This window comes from Phyllobates terribilis, unplaced genomic scaffold (assembly GCF_046119375.1).
Source record: "Phyllobates terribilis strain yellow unplaced genomic scaffold, ASM4611937v1 Scaffold_3__8_contigs__length_932513732, whole genome shotgun sequence".
Classification (NCBI taxonomy): domain Eukaryota; kingdom Metazoa; phylum Chordata; class Amphibia; order Anura; family Dendrobatidae; genus Phyllobates; species Phyllobates terribilis.
Window position 1 is genome coordinate 859,932,315 of NW_027362763.1, and position 15,110 is coordinate 859,947,424.

Below are 15,110 nucleotides of genomic sequence, written 5' to 3' on the forward strand. Positions count from 1 at the left end.
TTTGGATAATAAGAACTGTGAGTAAAGGCCCTGGACTGCATCACTGACTCCGTGTCATTACTGCTGCTGCCCTGCACCATCAACCCCATCCTCCGCATACACTGCCCTGAGGCTATACTCCTCCCGTGGGGAGTTATGCTACGCTCTGCTGCACCCACAACACCAGCCTCAGCGGTCTGCCCTGCAGCGGCGGTTCACTCTGACAGCAATGCACGGGTGGCGTAGTCGGACATTTAAACATCAAAACCACATAAATAGTTCCGCCACTGGTTTGACCGCCCTGAGCCACGGAACCGGGTCGCCGCCACGGAGACTACAACCACCAGCATCCACCAAAAAGGGTCCGGCTCCGGGTGTCCCAAGGCCCAGGGGGTGCATCAGAACATTTTCATCACCTTTCACAATCACCAATGGGACAAGGCAGGGATGTCCTCTGTCCCCTCTCTTATACATCCTAGTGACGGAGCACCTGCTCTCATCAATTTGCCATAACCCCAATATTAGGTGGATTGAGGTGGGAGGCACCGAGTACAAGTGCTCTCTATTTGCTGATGATGTCCTAGTATATATCACTAAATCACATATATCCATCCATGCTGTTATGGCTGAAATAGATCACTTTGTTACATGGTCAAATTTTAAAATCAATGCAGCGAAGTCTGAGGCCCTCGATGTCTCCCTCCCCAAATCCATACAGGATTCCATCCAGTCCAACTTTCCCTTTGCCTGTCCCTCACAGGGTATCAAATACTTAGAAATTCCTATTCATAGAGACCTCTCCCATCTATGTTATCTTAATTCTGGGCCCTTTATTGAACAACTCCATACAGACCACGTTTGGCAAGTTAGAACTGTAAGATTCACTACGTGAACCACTGGTGTTTTGTGGAAAAGCACATGTACACTGTGTTCCAAATTATTATGCAGAAAGTGTTTAGGAGTGATAAGGGAAGAATTTGTTTGTTTGTCAGTTAAACTCATTGATGGTGATGTGTGTCAGGGCTCTTTATATCACTGTAAGCAATTGCAGACACCTGTGCTAATTAGTTTGGCAGGTGTGTCCAATGAAAGGCAAGACTACTTAAGAAGGCTGTCCCACATTATTAATCAGCCTACATTTTCTGCCAAAATGGGAAAGAAAAAGGATGTGTCGGCTGCTGAGAAGCAACAAATTGTGGAGTGTTTAGGTCAAGGCATGACTACAATCAACATTGTGCGATGATCAGGATGAAGTGTCTTGGCAATCAAGAAGTATGTAGCTGATTCACAGTACACACGTGTGCGTGCTGATAAGGGCAAATTGAGGACTCTTTCCTACAGGCAATTACGTCAGGTTAAAAGAGCAGCGGCAAAAAAGCCTTGTCATAGCAGCAGACAAGTTTTTGAAGCTGCTGGTGCCTCCAACGTCCCCCGAACAACAAGATGCAGGGTCCTTCAGAGGTTTGCAGCTGTGCATACGCCATCCTGTCGACCTCCTCTATCCACTTCACACAAGCAGAAACGGCTCCAGTGGGCCAAACATTACATGAAGACTGATTTCCAAACTGTTTTGTTCACGGATGAGTGCCGTGCAACGCTCGATGGTCCAGATGGATGGAGTGGAGGATGGCTGGTTGATGGACACCCCACGCAAACACGGCTACAGCGCCAACAAGGAGGAGGTGGAGTAATGTTTTGAGCTGGAATCATGGGGAGAGAGATTGTCGGCCCCTTTAGGATCCCTGAAGGGGTAAAGATGAACTCCATAATGTATGCGGAGTTTCTCAAACAGCACTTCCTGCCATGGTTCAAGAAGAAGAACCGTGTATTCCACAGCAAGATCATTTTTATGCATGATAATGCACCATCTCATGCTGCACATAAAACATCTGCATCTCTGGCTGATATGGGCATAAAAGGGGACAAACTTATGGTGTGACCCCCATGCTCCCCTGACCTCTACCCCATTCAGAACCTCTGGAGCATCATCAAAAGGAGTGTCTATGATGGCGGGAGGCAGTTCACATCTAAGCAACAGCTCTGGGAGGGTATTCTGTCCTCATGCAAAACAATTGAAGCAGAAACCATCCAAAACCTGACAAATTCAATGGACGAGAGAGTTCAGAAGCTCCTTTCGAACAAGGGGTCCTATGTGAAAATGTAACATCACCTAGAATAAAGTTTTGAGTTGAAAACTGTTTGATTTCAGTTTCTAATAACCTGCTAATGCTTATAATTTCAAAAACCATTTTTTTGGTCTTTATTAAAATGAAAAGGTTGATCGAAAAGTTTGGAGGATCTAAGAGTGTGGCAACCCAGTAGTCAGGATTACTTCGAATTCTGACAATATGAGGGTCATGTTGCAGGTAGTGCAGCAAGAAGGCACTTATGTGTCTTGCGCATCTCGGAGCCCCAAAATTATTTTCCGGGCTACATGCAGCTAAAAATTATTATTAATTTTAAATCTGGTGGAGCTTAGTATAGATGGCCTAATAGAATCAGTGCTGCACACTGCTACAAAGCCCAAATTATTTTCCAGCCAAGGTACAGATAAACATGATTAGTAATTTTAAATCTGGTAGAGCTTAGTATAGATGGCCTAATAGAATCAGTACTGCACACTGCTACAAAGCCCAAATAATTTTCCAGCCAAGATACAGATAAACATGATTAGTAATTTGAAAACTTAAAACGGTTGGTGAGGTGATTTTAACCAATCATCAAGCTTTTACTCTCCCCAGGATGACACAGGGGTAGAAAAGTCGTTTCGGATCCATGATTTGTTCATCTTTATGAACGTGAGTCTGTCTACATTATCAGTGGAGAGCCGCGTGCGCTTATCTGTCAGCACACCACCAGAACGCTGGCTGCGGGGCATGACAATATCTCCAAGGCATAAGTGGCTAGCTCTGGCCATTTATCCAGATTGGAAGCCCAAAAAGAGCAAGGGTCCAGTGACACAGTCATGGCTTCAATGTTTACTTGGAGATACTCCTGTACCATCGTCTCTAGGCGTTGACTATGTGTCAGACTTCTTGTCTCCTGTGGCCTTGCAAAGGATGGGCTAAGGATGGGCTAAAAAAGTGGTGAAATGATTCCGCAAAATTGATGTTACCAGCAGATACTGTGGTTCTGTTACGGTTTGAGTGCTGAACACTCGACGGTCCCACGGTTGGCAAGTTGGAACCGTGAGATTCACTACGTGCACCACTGGTGTTTTGTGGAAAAGCACATGTAAGATTCTGCAACAGTCTCTGCTGATACTACAAGAACTAGGGACTGGGATAAAGAACTAGGGACTGGGATAAAGTTGGACACCTCCTAGCAGAAATTGTAGCAGTCAAAGACAAACACACAACAAAGAACATAGAGGTCCGAAGACCTAGCACAACTAACAGAGAACGGTAACAGAGCACCAAGCTAGCTCAAGAGTAGTAAATACAATGAAGTCCAGCAAGGCCAGGAGGGCAGAGCCGGATTAAATAGGCAAAAATGGTCATGTGACCAGCAAACTAGAAAAAACCTAACAGGAGAGTTCTAACAGTACCCCCTCTTCTAAGAGGATCCTCCGGATCCCCTAGGACCGGGCTTATCAGGAAACCTCCTGTGAAACGCTCTGACAAGTCTGGAAGCAGAAACATCATCCGCCCTCACCCATGAGTTATCCTCGGGTCCGAAACCCTTCCAAGCAACGAGATACTGCAAACTCCCTCTATACCGTCTAGAATTTAGGATGCGGGAAATTTCATATTCCCCGTCCTCCACCACTGGAGGAACAGTGGCAGAGGCGTCAACAACCGACACATCAGCTTTTTTCAACAGAGAAACATGAAACACCGGATTAATCTTCCAGGAGGTAGGAACCTCCAACCTAACAGCAGATTGGTTAACTATCTGAAGCACCTTAAAGGGCCCTACAAACTTGGGACCCAATTTTTTCGAAGGAATCCTCAATCACAGATTCTTAGAGGACAACCAAACCATGTCACCAATAGCAAACAAAACCCTATTCACATTTGCTATCAAAGTACCTCTTAGATTTTTTGTTAGCCTCCTGAAGATTATCACGCACATCCGTCCAAACTCTCTCCAAATCACCGGAAAAACTCTCCTCCTCCGGCACAGCCGATACCAATTTGGAGAATGACCCAAAAGACGGATGTCTCCCAGTACAGCAAAAAAAAGGCGAACACCCAGCAGAAGAGGATGTATGGTTGTTAAGAGCAAATTCAGCAAGTGGCAGAAACTCAGACCACCCCTCTTGATTGTCTGCCACAAAGCAATGCAAGAACTGCTCAACATCCTGTTTTTTTCTTTCTGTCTGGCCATTAGACTCAGGATGATATCCGGATGAAAACGACAAATGAACTCCCAACCTGTCGCAAAAGGCACTCCAAAAACGAGCCACGAACTGAGGTCCCCTATCAGAAACAATGTCAGTAGGAACGCCATGTAGTCTGACAATTTCCTTGACAAAGGCCTTAGCGAGTGTCTTAGCGCAAGGCAGTTTGATGAAGGGAACCAAGTGACACATTTTGCTAAAACGGTCCACGACCACCCAGATGACCGTGAAACCTTCAGAGGGGGGAAGGTCAGTAATAAAGTCCATAGCCAGATGTGTCCAAGGTGCACTAGGAACCTCCAGAGGGCAAAGCAACCCCGCAGCAGGAGCATGCGAAGACTTAGATCTAGCACACACAGTACATTGACGCACCCACTTAATGACTTCCTTCTGCCATCCAGGCCACCAAAAACTGCGACACACAAGTCTCTTGATCTCAGAAATTCCTGGATGACCTGCCAACCGAGACTCATGACACTCAACAAACAAATCTCTCCTAAAGGTCCTAGGCACAAACAACCTCTCAAGGGGAGTGTTAGATGGGGCATTCTCCTGAGCTTTAAGAATCTCATCCTCCAAAACGGAGTCCAAAGCAGCAATCACAACACCTTCTTGTAAAATGCTCTCCTCCTCCTCTTCAGCACTGACCATGGGAGAAAAGCTGCGAGACAAAGCATCCGCTTTAACATTCTTGGTACCCGGGATGTAAGTAACGGAAAAATTAAACCGCGAGAAAAAAAGTGCCCACCTAGCTTGACGGGCATTCAAGCGCTTAGCAGCATCAAGATAGATCAGATTTTTATGATCAGTGAAAACCTGAATGGGAAATTCAGCACCTTCCAAGAGATGACGCCAGTGTTCAAATGCGAGTTTAATAGCCAGCAATTCCCGATTACCAATATCGTAATTAAGTTCAGTCTCAGAAATTTTTTTTGAAAAAAAGGCACAGGGATGTACTCCATCCTTGCTTTCCTGAGACAACACCGCACCAACCCCCACAGAAGAAGCATCAACCTCAACCAAAAACGGCTTAGTCACATCAGGCTGCATAAGGATGGGAGCAGAGGTGAACCTCTCCTTTAGAAACACAAAAGCTTCAATGGCCTCAGAAGTCCACTGAACCGCATTAGCACCTTTCCTAGTGAGATCGGTCAGCGGTTTGACAATAATAGAACAATTTTTTATGAATTTTCTGTAATAATTGGCGAAACCCAAAAACCTCTGTATCGATTTCAAACCAATAGGCCTAGGCCATTCCTGCACAGCTTGAACTTTAACCGGGTCCATCTCAAAACCTTCGCTGGAGATAATGTAACCCAAAAAACTAATTCTCTGTACAGCGAACTCACATTTCTCTAGCTTAGCAAAAAGCGAATTGTCAATCAATAACTGCAATACCTCACGTACGCTCCGCCAATGAGACTCCAGATCAGGCGAATAAATCAGAATGTCATCCAAATACACAACCACATTTTTGCCGATCAAAGGTCTAAGGATGTCATTAATAAGATTCTGAAAAAATGCTGGAGCATTGGTAAGACCAAAAGGCATAACCAGATTCTCAAAATGACCCACAGGAGTGTTAAAAGCAGTCTTCCATTCATCACCCTCCTTCATGCGCAACAAATTGTATGCCCCCCGGAGATCAATTTTAGAGAACCACTTGGCCCCCACTAACTGGTTAAACAAATCAGGAATCAATGGCAGTGGGTAAGGATTGCGTACAGTAATTTTATTAATCTCACGAAAGTCCAGACAAGGACGTAAACCGCCATCTTTTTTTTTAACAAAAAAAAATCCAACAGCCACAGGAGACTTGGAAAGCCTAATGTGACCGGCGGCCAAGCTTGTCTGTATGTATTCCTCCAAAGCCTTTCTCTCAGGAATAGTAAGATTAAATAAACGACTTTTAGGAAGAGTCGCTCCAGGGACAAATTCAATGGTACAATCATAGTCTCTATGGGGAGGCAAAATTTGTGACTCCTCCTCAGAAAAAACTCTCCAAAAATCCTGAATAGGTACAGGTAATTCCCCTTTTTCCACCGCAGCAATACGTCCGTTACAACACTTGTCATAACATTTAGGGCTCCAGGACTTAATTTCATTGGTAGACCAATCCAGTACAGGATTATGCAATTTTAACCAGGGCAACCCCAATATTACTGGAGAAGGCAAATTATTCAATACTACCAAATCCAAATTCTCTTGATGAACACCATTAATAGTGAGGGGAAACTCACAGACCTTGTGAGTAACACTCTTCAAGGGAGAGCCATCAACAGAAACCACAGCAATAGGGGATGACAAAGGTTTAGGTTTTAATGTAAGTTTTTCCAAGAATCCCCCATCAATCACATTCAGAGTAGAACCACAATCCACAAATACCCGAAATTCAATTAATTCTTCCTGAGCAGCGGTAGTAGCAGATAGGAATACTCCCTTTGTATTTAAACAGGCTATACGTGCATAACTGACCATTTTTTTTTCTTTGCTCATACGAAGCACACAGTTCTTAATAAAATGACCAGAATTTCCGCAATAGAAGCACAAACCTTCAGAAAGCCTGCGGTCTTTTTCCTGAGAGCGGGGTGTCATCGCCCCAATCTCCATCGGCTCTCCTTTGTCAGCACAGACCCTCTCAAGACTCTGAGCTGACATAGCAGAGGATTTGCTCTCATTAACCCTTGCACGCAGTCTCATGTCCACCCGTATAGCTAATTGCATAGCCTCCTGCAAGTTTCCAGGTGTGGGATAAGCAATCAGCAAATCTTTAACCCTTTCACCTAGCCCCGCAAGAAACAAACTTTTCAAAGCTGAATCGTTCCACCCCACCTGGGCAGACCAACGACGGAAGTGAGAACAATACTTTTCCACATTACCTGATCCCTGCCTCAAACGTCTCAATTCAGACTCAGCAGATGAGACACGATCAGGATCATCGTACAACAAACCCAAAGCAGAAAAAAACCTATCCACTGATCTAAAGCACGGATTACTAGGTTGGAGAGAAAAAGCCCATCCCTGAGGATCCTTGCGCAAAAGTGAAATTATGAACCATATGCGCTGTGATTCATCACCAGAGGATCCGGGTCTTAAACGAAAATACAATAAACAAGCATTTTTAAAAGAAAAAAAATCTTGTTGTTAACCAAAAAATAGATCAGGCAGACGTACCTTTGGCTCTACCAAATGTGCTCCAGAACAGCTACTCACGTGTTGTTGGAGCTCGGCCACCTCCAGAGAGAGTCCCTGCAAGCGTTGAGCCAAATCTTGAACCGAGACCATAATGGAAACTGGAGGTCTTTCCTTAGAGAAATTTTTTGGGCTGGACTTACTGTTATGATCTGCTACAAGCACTAAGGAAAGACAGGGGATCTATCCCTACAATAGAACTAAACTGGATCCCTACGATGTAACGGGGAACCTGATCCTGCGATCAGACCCGCTAAAGTCCTCGGCTAGTCTGTACGAAGACCTATAGATGCAAGGGAGGGATCCCTACAAGAACTAGGGACTGGGATAAAGTTGGACACCTCCTAGCAGAAATTGTAGCAGTCAAAGACAAACACACAACAAAGAACATAGAGGTCCGAAAACCTAGCACAACTAACAGAGAACGGTAACAGAGCACCAAGCTAGCTCAGGAGTAGTAAATACAATTAAGTCCAGCAAGGCCAGGAGGGCGGAGCCGGATTAAATAGGCAAAAATGGTCATGTGACCAGCAAACTAGAAAAAACCTAACAGGAGAGTTCTAACAATAGTGGGCTAAAAATTGCTGGACAACCAGGTTCAACACGTGAGCCATACAAGGCACATGTGTGACATTGCTCCGGCGAAGGGCCGCACCCAGGTTTGCAGCATTGTCGCACTAGGCCTTCCCTGGTTTCAGGTCCAGTGGAGACAACCATTCATGAAATTGGTTCTCCAGAGCTGACCACAACTCCTCAGCTGTGTGACTCACATTTCCCAGACATTTCAAAGTAAAAACCGCCTGATGACGTTGAGCCCTACTGCCAGCATAGTAAGGAGGTGTGCAGGATCCCTTCTGCGCAGTTAGAAAGCTTGTGGCATGACCAGACAGGCTTTGGGTGCAGGTGGAGGACCGAGAGGAGGTTGAGGAGGCAGAAGCAGTGGAGGAACTTTGAGATAAAGAGGATTGACGCACAACTCGTGGGGACGGCAAGACTTGGACAGCAGCCCCTTGTCCTGCTGTCACCATAGTTACCCAGTGCCCAGTCAGCGACATGTAACGCCCCTGTCCATGCCTACTCATCCAAGTGTCTGCGGTGAAATGCACCCTGTGACACACAGAGTTTCTCAAAGAAGCGGTGATGTTGTGTGCGACATGCTGGTGGAGCGCAGGCACACCTTTCTTTGAGAAGTAGTGCCGACTGGGCATCTGGTACTGGGGCACTGCGACGGACATAAGGTCTCGAAAATCCTCTGTGTCCACCAGGCGGAAAGGCAGCATTTCTGTAGCCAAGAGCTTGCAGATGGTGAAATTCAACCTCTTAGCTTTCTCATGGCTAGGAGGAAATGGTCTTTTACTTGTCCACATCTGAGGGACCGAGGGCTGGCTATTGTGCTTAGACGGGGTTGATAAGGGTGTCCCCGGCAAACTGCCGGTCTGTGAGGAAGATGCAGGCGGACATGTTAGGTTGCCTTGATCCAAAGGTGGTGCTATCGATGTCGGACAGCGCTCAACACCAGCTGATGTTACCACCTCCAAAGAAAATGATGACCTGCCAGTCACGCTGGCTGTTGCGGGTAAAGAGGTGGCAGGTCTGCGCCCCAAAACAGGTGTGACTGCTGTCCCCCCAGTCACAGAGGATGAAGAGGCCGCGGATGCACAAGATATGGCAAACGGTGGTTGGCCCGGCCGGCTAGGCCGCATTGTAGCACAGTGAGCTTCCCACTGCAACTTATGCTCCATGTCCATGTGCCGGTTCATGCATGAAGTACTCAAACTATGTATTTTTTGGCCTCTACTTAGCTTTTGCTGACAAATGTTACAGATAACACGAGTTGGGTCATCTTTATCAATCTGAAAAAATGCCCAGGCTATGCAAGGCTTAGCACCCATGCGACCTGAAGAGCCACCACGACTTGTGGTGAGAGGCAGAGTTGTGTTTGAGGATGCAGTTGTTGACGTGCTTCCAGTACTACGTCTCTGTCCAGGAAGGCGCAACCTGACCTCGTCGTCACTAGCATCCTCCTCCACCTCCTCTGCTGACCTCATCTTTTGGCTGACTGTGGGTTGACAGTAAGTGGGATCTCCAACCTCATCATCATCACCCTGTGTGTTATCACACCCGTCGTCCTCAGAGCCAACCTGTTCCTGCCCTGACAAAAAACTAAAGTTGTCGCTCCAATCAGGTATTTGAGTCTCATCATCGACTTCCTCATTGTCTCCACCAACAGGAGTTACAGTTTGGGAATGAGGGTCTACATTATGGTCAGAACCTTCTGCGTCTGGTCCTGGATCCGACTCATAAAGATTCTGGGCATCAGTGCAGATCATTTCCTCGTCTGGATTCACAGAAGCGCTGGAGTCGACCTCTGATTCCCAGGCTATAGTATGAGTAAACAGCTCTGCAGACTCAACCATCTGTTCTACCTCATACTCACGGGCAGCTGGAGATTTGGGAGCTGTGAGGAAGCAAGTGCGATTGGGATGACACCTTTGAGGACTGGTGTATTTGTGATGTTGAAGTTGATGTGGAGGAGAGCCCAGTTAAAGGAACACTTGATATCCGTTGAAGCACCTGCTGTTTTTGTGCCTCATCTGGAATTTGTAGCAATTGGCGTGGCCGTAAGAAAGGGATCTTATCACATTGTCCGCTAAAAGAAGTAGACATTTTAGTTTGGCTGGAAGATGGTCTTTCTTCTGCAGATGTTACTGTTGCTTTAACACCTACCCCACGGACACAACCTTTTTTCCCCTTCCCAACACGCCTATTCCCCTTTCCACCAGCTGCAGGCCTTTTTCCACTCATTTTGGTGGTTAACTAATTCACAACTCTGGAGTTGTTTGCACAAAAAAACAATGGATGGGGACCGAGCAGAGCTGAGTGGCCAAACTGTGGTATTAGGCCAAAACTATTGGCTGAGTTAGATACAGAAAAAAATTATATTCAATTTGCAACCTGATGGAGGTCAGTATAGATGGACTAATAGAACAAGTCCCACACACAGCTAGAAGCCCAAATATTTTTTCAGAGGTAGATGCAGAAAAAAATTGTATTCAGTTTGCAACCTGATGGAGGTCAGTATAGATGGACTAATAGAATAAGTCCCACACACAGCTAGAAGCCCAAATATTTTTTCAGAGGTAGATGCAGAAAAAAATTATATTCAGTTTGCAACCTGATGGAGGTCAGTATAGATGGACAAATAGAACAAGTCCCAAACACTGCTATAAGTCCAAGTATTTTTTCAGAGCTAGATGCAGAAAAAAATTATATTCAGTTTGCAACCTGATGGAGGTCAGTATAGATGGACTAATAGAACAAGTCCCACACACTGCTAGAAGGCCAAATATTTTTTCAGAGCTAGATGCAGAAAAAAATTATATTCAGTTTGCAACCTGATGGAGGTCAGTATAGATGGACTAATAGAACAAGTCCCACACACAGCTAGAAGCCCAAATATTTTTTCAGAGGTAGATGCAGAAAAAAAAAAATATTCAGTTTGCAACCTGATGGAGGTCAGTATAGATGGACTAATAGAGAAAGTCCCACACACTGCTAGAAGGCCAAATATTTTTTCAGTGCTAGATGCAGACAAAAAATTATTTTAATTTGCAACCTGATGGAGGTCAGTATAGATGGACTAATAGAGAAAGTCCCACACACTGCTAGAAGGCCAAATATTTTTTCAGAGGTAGATGCAGAAAAAAATTGTATTCAGTTTGCAACCTGATGGAGGTCAGTATAGATGGACTAATAGAACAAGTCCCACACACAGCTAGAAGCCCAAATATTTTTTCAGAGGTAGATGCAGAAAAAAAATATATTCAGTTTGCAACCTGATGGAGGTCAGTATAGATGGACTAATAGAGAAAGTCCCACACACTGCTAGAAGGCCAAATATTTTTTCAGAGCTAGATGCAGACAAAAAATTATTTTTAATTTGCAACCTGATGGAGGTCAGTATAGATGGACTAATAGAGAAAGTCCCATACACTGCTAGAAGGCCAAATATTTTTTCAGAGCTAGATGCAGATAAAAATTATTTTTAATTTGCAACCTGATGGAGGTCAGTATAGATGGACTAATAGAGAAAGTCCCACACACTGCTAGAAGGCCAAATATTTTTTCAGAGCTAGATGCAGATAAAAATTATTTTTAATTTGCAACCTGATGGAGGTCAGTATAGATGGACTAATAGAGAAAGTCCCACATATTGCTAGAAGGCCAAATATTTTTTCAGAGCTAGATGCAGAAAAAAATTATATTCAGTTTGCAACCTGATGGAGGTCAGTATAGATGGACTAATAGAACAAGTCCCACACACTGCTAGAAGCCCAAATATTTTTTCAGAGCTAGATGCAGAAAAAAATTATATTCAGTTTGCAACCTGATGGAGGTCAGTATAGATGGACTAATAGAATGATGCTATGCCCAAAAGATTTTACTTCACTAGGTGCAGTAAAAAAATTGGTATTCTATACACAGGTGGTATATCTTGCAACACAGATAGGCTACTCCACTGACTAACACACTCTGCAATAGGCCAAAAAGGATTAGCTTTGCTAGATTCAGCCAAATGCTGTGAAAAAAACTTGCACAGCACTGGCACAGACCTGCCTGGTTGCAAATTGAATATAATTTTTTTCTGCATCTAGCTCTGAAAAAATATTTGGGCTTCTAGCAGTGTGTGGGACTTGTTCTATTAGTCCATCTATACTGACCTCCATCAGGTTGCAAACTGAATATAATTTTTTTCTGCATCTAGCTCTGAAAAAATATTTGGCCTTCTAGCAGTGTGTGGGACTTGTTCTATTAGTCCATCTATACTGACCTCCATCACGCTGCAAATTCAAAATAATTTTTTGTCTGCATCTAGCTCTGAAAAAATATTTGGCCTTCTAGCAGTGTGTGGGACTTTCTCTATTAGTCCATCTATACTGACCTCCATCAGGTTGCAAACTGAATATAATTTTTTTCTGCATCTACCTCTGAAAAAATATTTGGGCTTCTAGCTGTGTGTGGGACTTGTTCTATTAGTCCATCTATACTGACCTCCATCAGGTTGCAAACTGAAAATAATTTTTTGTCTGCATCTAGCTCTGAAAAAATATTTGGCCTTCTAGCAGTGTGTGGGACTTTCTCTATTAGTCCAAATATACTGACCTCCATCAGGTTGGAAATTAAAAATAATTTTTATCTGCATCTACCTCTGAAAAAATATTTGGGCTTCTAGCTGTGTGTGGGACTTGTTCTATTAGTCAATCTATACTGACCTCCATCAGGTTGCAAACTGAATATAATTTTTTTCTGCATCTAGCTCTGAAAAAATATTTGGCCTTCTAGCAGTGTGTGGGACTTTCTCTATTAGTCCATCTATACTGACCTCCATCAGGTTGCAAATTAAAAATAATTTTTATCTGCATCCAGCTCTGAAAAAATATTTGGCCTTCTAGCAGTGTGTGGGACTTTCTCTATTAGTCCATCTATACTGACCTCCATCAGGTTGCAAATTAAAAATAATTTTTTGTCTGCATCTAGCTCTGAAAAAATATTTGGCCTTCTAGCAGTGTGTGGGACTTTCTCTATTAGTCCATCCATACTGACCTCCATCAGGTTGGAAACTGAATATATTTTTTTTCTGCATCTACCTCTGAAAAAATATTTGGGCTTCTAGCTGTGTGTGAGACTTTCTCTATTAGTCCATCTATACTGACCTCCATCAGGTTGCAAATTGAATATAATTTTTTTCTGCATCTAACACAGCCAATAGTTTTGGACTAATACCACAGTTTGGCCACTCAGCTCTGCTCGGTTCCCATCCATTGTTTTTTTGTGCAAACAACTCCAGAGTTGTGAATTAGTTAACCACCAAAATGAGTGGAAAAAGGCCTGCTGCTGGTGGAAAGGGGAATAGGCGTGTTGGGAAGGGGAAAAAAGGTTGTGTCCGTGGGGTAGGTGTTAAAGCAACAGTAACATCTGCAGAAGAAAGACCATCTTCCAGCCAAACTAATATGTCTACTTCTTTTAGCGGACAATGTGATAAGATCCCTTTCTTACGGCCACGCCAATCGCTACAAATTCCAGATGAGGCACAAAAACAGCAGGTGCTTCAACGGATATCAAGTGCTTCTTTAAGTGGGCTCTCCTCCACATCAACTTCAACATCACAAATACTCCAGTCCTCAAAGGTGTCACCCCAATCGCACTTGCTTCCTCACAGCTCCCAAATCTCCAGCTGCCCGTCTGAGTATGAGGTAGAACAGATGGTTGAGTCTGCAGAGCTGTTTACTCATACTATAGCCTGGGAATCAGAGGTCGACTCCAGCGCTTCTGTGAATCCAGACGAGGAAATGATCTGCACTGATGCCCAGAATCTTTATGAATCGGATCCAGGACCAGACGCAGAAGGTTCTGACCATAATTTAGACCCTCATTCCCAAACTGTAACTCCTGTTGGTGGAGACAATGAGGAAGACGATGATGAGACTCAAATACCTGATTGGAGCGACAACTTTAGTTTTTTGTCAGGGCAGGAACAGGTTGGCTCTGAGGACGACGGGTGTGATAACGCACAGGGTGATGATGAGGTTGGAGATCCCACTTACTGTCAACCCACAGTCAGCCAAGAGATGAGGTCAGCAGAGGAGGTGGAGGAAGATGCTAGTGACGACGAGGTCAGGTTGCGCCTTCCTGGACAGAGACGTAGTACTGGAAGCACGTCAACAACTGCATCCTCAAACACAACTCTGCCTCTCACCACAAGTCGTGGTGGCTCTTCAGGTCGCATGAGTGCTAAGCCTTGCATAGCCTGGGCATTTTTTCAGATCGATAAAGATGACCCAACTCGTGTTATCTGTAACATTTGTCAGCAAAAGCTAAGTAGAGGCCAAAAAATACATAGTTTGAGTACTTCATGCATGAACCGGCACATGGACATGAAGCAAAAGTTGCAGTGGGAAGCTCAGTGTGCTACAATGCGGCCTAGCCGGCCGGGCCAACCACCGTCTGCCATATCTTGTGCATCTGCGGCCTCTTCATCCTCTGTGACTGGGGGGACAGCAGTCACACCTGTTTTGGGGCGCAGACCTGCCACCTCTGTACCCGCAACAGCCAGCGTGATTGGCAGGTCATCATTTTCTTTGGAGGTGGTAACACCAGCTGGTGTTGAGCGCTGTCCGACATCGATAGCACTACCTTTGGATCAAGGCAACCTAACATGTCCGCCTGCATCTTCCTCACAGACCGGCAGTTTGCCGGGGACACACTTATCAACCCCGTCTAAGCACAATAGCCAGCCCTCGGTCCCTCAGATGTGGACAAGTAAAAGACCATTTCCTCCTAGCCATGAGAAAGCTAAGAGGTTGAATTTCACCATCTGCAAGCTCTTGGCTACAGAAATGCTGCCTTTCCGCCTGGTGGACACAGAGGATTTTCGAGACCTTATGTCCGTCGCAGTGCCCCAGTACCAGATGCCCAGTCGGCACTACTTCTCAAAGAAAGGTGTGCCTGCGCTCCACCAGCATGTCGCACACAACATCACCGCTTCTTTGAGAAACTCTGTGTGTCACAGGGTGCATTTCACCACAGACACTTGGAC